A 7,260-nucleotide genomic window follows, 5' to 3' on the forward strand; every position below is an offset into this window, starting at 1 on the left:
AAATCCCAAACTAAGCTATCATGGCTTAATCATTTGGTGAGCAGCCACCATCCTGAAGGTATCCAGGAGCCACCAAGGATCACCTCATTAGAACAATGACTGGGGAAATCCCAAGGGATTTAGGAACTCTGTGTCAGGAACCTGAAGTAGAGATCAAATGTATATTCTTGTTATGTCACACCTGTATTAGGTGAGATGAACTTGACCTGATAGGTGGGTGTAGCTTCAATATAACACAGAGGGAAAAGACAATGACCTGTGGGCCCTAGGTGTTACTTTTTTTTTTAGTTGTGGGTTGTGAACTCTTAGTTACATTATATGGGATCTAGTGCCCCTACAAGGGATAGAACCTGAGCCCTCTGCTTTGGGAGCGTGGAGGAAGCAAAGACAAACTCGTTTGGAATAGAAAACTCATGAGATATTTCTATAGTTGTCAAGGGTCAAATAAAGGAGATCAAGGCAGAGTAAGTGAGGAAAGACTAAACATTATATAAATATATATATATACACACACACACAAACATACAGACACATACAAATTTCAAATAAAAAAGAAAAAGATAGTTTATCAATAAAGCTGGTTTCTATAAAAATAATATTTAAATTTCAAAAAGATCGTAAAAACATGAACAGCCTTATGTAAGTTGGTTATCAGCCTTTGAAAAATTTTAATACTTGATACAATGAAACTAAAACTATCATTGAAAAGATTTATTATTTTGATATTAATGCATGTTTTTAAAAAAAACTGAAGGAGGTATTTCCTTCCTGAGAAGAACCAATAGATATTATAATGTAATAGATATAATAGTATCTTAAATAGCTGTTCTAATAGCTAACAAAACCTAAAGTGCTTTGATTTAATTATTTTCCCTTTTGTTTAATCTATACGAATTTCAGAGAAAAATTCATCCAAACATCAGATTAATCTTTTAATTAGTAAGAATGCTGATTTGGAAGATGTTAGTGTTCTGTTTCCAAGTATCTTGTTTATTAGATGCTCATTGTTCACGAGTTTTGCTGAGAGAAATCATAATTAAACTTCCGATGGTTATAGTTGGGAAACCGTGCCTCCTTTCACAGTGACAAAATATTGTTACACATTGTAAAGGTTCAACGTCCTTGTTACAAGTTTATGGCATTTTTACGTGGAAAAAAGGGACAGAGAGAGGGTTATAAAAGATCTTATATGAAAAGAGATTCTAAATCCAGAGTCCAAAAAAATTAAAATTCTGAAATGCAGTGCATGGAAACTTGTGAAGAATGAAGAGAATGTCTTTCAAGGCCATTTAAATTGATGAATTGAGACTTAATTTTGACTTAGCTATCAACTAGCAATGATTATTTACTTCTTTCCCAAGGCAAAGGTCCAAGGCAAAATATGCAATTTGTTCAAATCCTATAATTCTTTTACTCTGGTGCAAATAATTATAATTACCAGTAAATAGACCTACACATCCTTTTAAATATTTAGATTTTCCCTCTAGATTTTGACACTGACTGGCAACACTGAGCAAGTCAGTTGGATACTAATATGTCATGTGGTGTTATTTAAACTGAAGATACTGAATTTTTTCATTTGTTTAACCACATCCTTTTTTTTTTCCCTTCTTTCCTTTTTTTGGCCTCTTGGCATATAGGATCTTAATCCCTCAACCAGGGATCAAACCCATGCCCTCTGCAGTGCACAAGTGCAGTCTTAACCACTGAACTGCCAGTGGAAATCCCAGGAAATTTGTTTAAGAACTTGTCACAGTATGACAGTGAAAAGGTTGTATTTTTTCCCTCTTGGGTCTCATTTGTTCAACATGTAAATAAAACCAAACTTTTGTTGCCAAATGTTTTTCCTCCAAAGCTTTATAATGTATTTTCATTTAAAAAGGAAACAGTTCAGTTGACAAGACTGCAAATCCTATGGTTGATGCTTCCAAACTATAGGATAGTTGTCAGAGAAATCAAAGATGAGCAGATGGAGTTATGCTTGTAAACCTGCTTGAAAATCATCAAAAAGTTGGAGGAAAATAGTTTTCATGGTCCTTCAAAGGGTAAGACTGATTTCCTAGAGACTTAGATATCTTTAGTTTGAATTGCCATCCACAGGATAGCTATTCTAAGACTTCACTTTCCAGAGCATTCTCCTGACCTTGAAGAGCAACATGTGGTCTGCAGATGTCTTTGCCACCTGACAAATGACTCTGAACAACAGCCAGATCTCTTCTGTTCTTCACAGAAATTTTCTTAGATGAACATTTTTTTTTCTCCATCAGCCTTTCCTCTTCTGAAGTTTCGTATGAAGAGAGACATTCTCTAAATCATTCATCTGAATAAACTGGTCAAATGTTGCTTCATACATACCACACAGTCATAGAAATATCTTCTCAGAAAGTCTATATTGACCTCTAAGAAATTGCTACTCCTGCTCTTTTTCAAAAGAATAAAACAAGATTCTGATATCATGTTCAAGAGTAATTCTGAAATGTAATGTGATTTTAGAGACTGCAGATCTGTTCGAGAATTTTGCTTTAAGGACTGGAGGGACTGGTAAAGTAGGAGAGATGGGTCCTAGATTTTCTCCTTCTGAACTCTGTATGGCCAGTTGTTTTTTTTTTTTCTCCTGGGGTAAAGAACAGGTTGGTCTAAAATACATTACCTTTGCAGCGTTTCCAGTCATATGACGTGACTTCATTTTCTTTATGTTATTGTTGGGTGGTAGGGTACCCTTCTGGAGTGGATGGTGGTGATATCCATAGTGAACTGTAATGAGAGATATCATTGGAAATGAAGGGCTGGGTACATTTTGGAAGACTTGGACTCCTAGACCTAAGAGTTTCGATTTAATTGAATAAGAATACAGGCTTTTTCAGCATGATTTGCACATTCTACTGGTCTGCATAATCACTTACACATCTTTGTATTTTTTTTTAATGGTAAATGGCATGTTATTTGTTTTTAATTACTATGGGGGAAAGAAAGAATGCAGGATTCATACATGTTACAACATGAATAAACATTAAAACTATCTTTAATGAAAAAAATCCATATAGAAAAGGCCACCCAGATCCCATATTCACCATGTCTGCTTTATTTTTTTTTAATATTTCATCTTTGTATTTTAATTCTCCGGGAAATGATTGTTCTTATTGTATTTCAATCTGAATCATATATATGAAAACAGTTGAAAATGAAAGCAGCATGGCACAGGAACTGAGATCTTGGATTCTAGAGTCGGGAAGACCTAGATTAAGACCAACTAAACTCTGCTGCTGCTGCTAAGTCACTTCAGTCGTGTCTGACTCTGTGCAACCCCATAGACGGCAGCCCACCAGGCTCCCCCGTCCCTCGGATTCTCCAGGCAAGAACACTGGAGTGGGTTGCCATTTCCTTCTCCAATGCATGAAAGTGAAAACTGAAAGTGAAGTCGCTCAGTCGCATCTGACCCTCAGCGACTCCATGGACTGCAGCCTTCCAGGCTCCTCCGTCCATGGGATTTTCCAGGCAAGAGTACTGGAGTGGGGTGCCATTGCCTTCTCCGCAACTCACTCTACCACCCACCATTTGTGTCTTTTGGGGCAAGCATCTTAACTTAAGCCTCAGTTACCTCACCTTCCGTGGGAATACCTATCTTGGAAGGTTGCTGTGAATATCAAATGAGAAAGTGTGTATAAACTACATAGTATAGATTAGGGCACATGGGAAATTATCAGTAAATATTGTTATAAATAGTTATTGAAATTTAAAAATCACTCTTAGAGTTATTGTGTCTCCCCCCCAATTCATATGTAGAAGTCCTAACCCCCAATGTGACTTTATATCAAGAACAAGCTTTTAAGTAGATAATTAAGGTTAAATGGGCCTTTCCCGGTGGCTCAGCAGTAAAGAATCTGCCTGCAATGCAGGAGCCACAGGAGATGTGGGTTTGATCCCTGGGTCAGGAAGATTCCCTGGAGGAGGGCATGGCAGCCCACTCCAGTATTCTTGCATGGAGAATCCCATGGACAGAGGAGCCTGGTGGGTTACAGTCCATAGGCTCGCAAAGAGTCAGACATGACTGAGTGACTTGGAACACGTGCACAAGGGTAAATGAGGGCAGAAAGTTTGGAGCCCCATCCGATGGGACTGGTGTCCTTACAAGGAGAAGAGATACAAGAAACTCTTTTTCTGCACCTGTATACAGAAGAAAGGTTGTATGAGGGCATAGTGAGAAAGTAGCCATTTATCCACCAGAAACAAGCCTCCTCCAAAACCAACCTAATAGCACCTTGATCTTGGACTTTTAGCCTCCAGAACCATGAGAAAATAAATTTTCATTGTTTAAGCCAGCTAGTTTGTGGTATTTCATTATGCAAGCCCTAGCAGACTAATATACTGTTTAATGAAATTGTACTCAATAGTAAGATCTTATAATAATAATAAAAAATCCTATTTTGTATGCCAAATGAATCAATATCACAAAACTTACCTTTGAGCAAGACAATGAAGACTTTTCCCATCAGTGTAGACAGTGATGGTTGAAACACAAATGTTTAGTTGCAGCTTGAGAAATTCATCAGAAAATCAGCTGGTGAGCTGACTGTTGAGCCAGGGTGACTGGGTGGGTCACTTGTCTTTTATGCTCCAGCAAAATAGTCCAGGTTTGTTTACATGGTGGGAGAGTTCCAAGAACAGCCGAGGATGAAGTCCAGTGTGAAAGCATGTATTAAGCTTCTGCTTGCATTACATTAGCCAAAGGGAGTCACATGACCTACATAGATTCAAGAGTAAATCTACATTGGCAGGGGGATAGAATTTGAGGCAATTTTTGCAATTTTCCACATCTTTTATGTTACTTACAGAATAAGACCATCTGAAGTCTAAGCTGAACTACCTGTGTTGAATAGTCACAGAGCTATGTCAGTCCTTTCAAGTGTTACTAGATGCTGAATGTAGTTACTAATGTTACTGTAAGCATGTCCTCAAACTCTCTTTTTACATGGCACTAATGTTGCAGCTACCTGCTTGATCTTGTTTGTTCGGGGACTGGTAGGAAGGACTTAGAATAAGCTTCTAAAGAATCATTCATCTTTTGTTTTTGTTTAATCATGGGAATTAGATGTTGGTTTCACTGGTAAAGAATCATGAACGTTCTGAAACTCCTAAAACTGATATACTGTCCGATTTTATAGACAATATAAAAGGTCTTTTGGTTTTCTTTACTAAGAAAATCAGGGGAATTTTCCTTAGGTCAGTAGTTAAGACTGTGCTTTTACTACTGAAGGCCCAGGGTTCGATCCCTGGTTGGGGATTCCACAAGCCACATGGTATGACAAAAAAGAAAATCAGCTGGTTTTTTTTTGTTGTTGTTGTTTTACTCGCGGCATTTCAGTATAATACTGCAGAATTCTAGAATGCCATCGTCTGTATTGTGTGGGCAGGGGCATGGCTGTTATTTCTGCCACATAAGTTCAGTTCCAAGACTCCTCTTCCTTTTAACTCCGGGATAATTGAGGCCTCCCTGGTTATCTGTAAAGCTGCCCTCCATTTTGAGGAATTTTAAGACCTGGAGTGAGGGGTGCAATTGATTCTGTCCTTTGAGCCTGGTACATTCTCTGATTGAGGGCAACAAATGGTCTACATGTGGTCATTGAGTTACCAAACTTGAAATTACTGGATTTTTGGATTATACAATGTGTAGGAAGAAACCTCTTGATGCAAATAGTTTGCAAGCCTAGAATTTTTTGTTTTCCCTTGCGAAAAGCTTTATTGTTTCCATCTGCTCCATGGCTTGGATTAGAACTCCAAGATGGTTAAAAAGCTGCCTAGTGGCTGCAGGGAGAGGCTTGGCAGAAAACCTGACGCTGGGGGACTGCCAGAGAGGCCCTGCGGGGCTGCTGGGCTCCCGAGGCTCCTAGTTAATGCGTGCGAGGGTGAGGGGTATTTGCCCAGCCTGCAGGCCGCAGAGGGCAGGCAGGTGGGCTCTATCTTCTAGATGAGTTTCACCTGCTCATCTAGTTAAGGAGGTGGCTTCCAGGAAGTTGGATGGAGTCTGCCCACAGAGCTCAAACCGCTTGGTTCAGGTTCTCCTCCCAGACCATGGCGGCTTCCATGTCGTCCAGGGTTTCAGCCCACTCATGGGGGACGGTTTCTGCCTGTCCTAGAAAGGGTGTGTCTGACACCATGGTTTTGCATCTTCAAGAGAGGCTTGGCACCCTGATGCTTCTCAGCCCATTCGCAGAAGAAGCAGCGTAGGCCCTGCAGACCCACTTCTTTAGGTGGAAGTAGAAGCCCCAGGAGAGGTAAGTGTGGGAGGCCCACAGATTCAGTTGACCCGAGGGTTGACGGGTGGACTTTATCTAACGGATCTGGGAGCTCCTGGTTGGTGGGCAGTGAGGTGCTAAGCACAAAAAGCCATGTTGGCTGGTCTTGAAGGTAGAGGACGGAGGGCAGAAAGGTCCCGAATGTTGCTGCTGAACCAGGAGGTGGTTGGAGGCTGAAAGAAGTTACAGGCCTTGGGTCTGCTGTGTGCAAACACGGGGTACCCGGGACCCTCGAGTGCCCTGCCAGCTCACATAACCTTTGAGAAATGTTCTCAGGACTGACCTCACTCAGAGCACAGGATATATATCCAAATATTTGTATATGAACCTGGGTGGTTTCTTTTCTCTCCAGTTGTAAAAAGGTGTATTCTGTGAGTATCTAATCATTTGTTAAACACTTTCAGAAAATCTTCCTGGGATGACTTCTAGAATAGTTTCTTGTGTAACAAATACAGTCTTATTGTTGTTCAGTCACTAAGTCCTTTCCGACTCTTTGCAACCCCATGGACTGCAGCATGCCAGGCCTCCCTGTCCCTCACTATCTCCTGGAGTTTGTCCAAGTTCACCTCCACTTAATCTTATCCTTTCTTGGAAAAGTGCTTCCATCTTCTTTTGGAGAATTGTTGATGCTTTCTTAGTCCAAACACATGGTTTTGGTGAGGCTGTCTCTACCATAGGATGGGGCTCTCACACTACTTCATTTCCCAAGCAGGAGAACTGCTTGATCAGAGATGGGAGAAGTTAGATGGACCAATCAGAGACCTCCTCCAGCTTTTTTTTTTTTTTAAATGAGGTCATGTGCGCTTTCCTCTGTGGTTCTTTAAGGATGTTGCTGAGTTACTTATATGCAGTCTTATAACCTCTAGAGGCAATCGTCTTTATGTTCTTGATTCTCCACAATAGCATTATTCCACATGCTATTGAATAATTCCACAATATTGATATTCCTTGTGTTGTTCTAAGGTGT

The sequence above is a fragment of the Bison bison genome, unplaced genomic scaffold (assembly GCF_000754665.1).
Source record: "Bison bison bison isolate TAMUID 2011002044 unplaced genomic scaffold, Bison_UMD1.0 scf7180017864370, whole genome shotgun sequence".
NCBI lineage: Eukaryota > Metazoa > Chordata > Mammalia > Artiodactyla > Bovidae > Bison > Bison bison.